This window comes from Verticillium alfalfae, genomic scaffold (assembly GCF_000150825.1).
Source record: "Verticillium alfalfae VaMs.102 supercont1.7 genomic scaffold, whole genome shotgun sequence".
Taxonomy (NCBI): Eukaryota; Fungi; Ascomycota; class Sordariomycetes; order Glomerellales; family Plectosphaerellaceae; genus Verticillium; species Verticillium alfalfae.
The window spans coordinates 364561-365330 of record NW_003315032.1 but is presented as its reverse complement, the minus strand read 5'-3'; positions in this window follow the sequence as shown (position 1 = coordinate 365330).

Below are 770 nucleotides of genomic sequence, written 5' to 3'. Positions count from 1 at the left end.
AAAAAATCAAACAAACTTATAGCAATTATAAAACAACAATATTAAGTAAAAAAAGACAAGAGAACAAGCTTATCAACAGGCACAGAACCAAACATGCAAAAGTGGATGTCTTGCAAGGTGCACTGGAGGCGCTTCAAGACATGGGAACCACAAGGATCGCCGGATGGCGTTCCAGACGAAACACAGACATCCAGGCACACATGTGCAGGGGGACACAAGCGGGCCGCCGATGATCAACCACTTTGCGTGCTTTGCTGTTGACCTTGTCCCGACGTCAACAGGTGGGTACGTATCGCGCCCAATAAAAAAAAAAGGCCTGGCATATCCAATAGCCTCAGAACGACTAAGGATGAAGCCATGTTGGCTTGGCGAAGCTGGGTTCGGAAATGAGAGGCACTTGGCCTGGATGCGTTTCCATCCCTCGTACCCCTCGTACAGCACTCCATGGCGACCCTTTTTGATCGAGGAGGACGCCAAAGCACTAGTTAGCGATCAGGCGGGGCCACGATAGGGGGACGCAATCTCTCTGTGGCAGAGTAACGAGCGCCGAAACGAGGTGGGACACGCGCTAAAGAAAATAAAACCCCCCCTTCGATGCATCCATTCGTTCTTTCCCCGGAACCCTGAAAAGACCCCCTCCCGCACCCTGCTGGACCGACAAGGCGACATACAGCATCGTGGGCGTCTGTAGCGGCTGCCTTTGTCGGAAGGTCCCCACCGCAACCCTTTCCCAATTACGCCCCCCACTTGCATGGCCCCAGGCGTCGTGT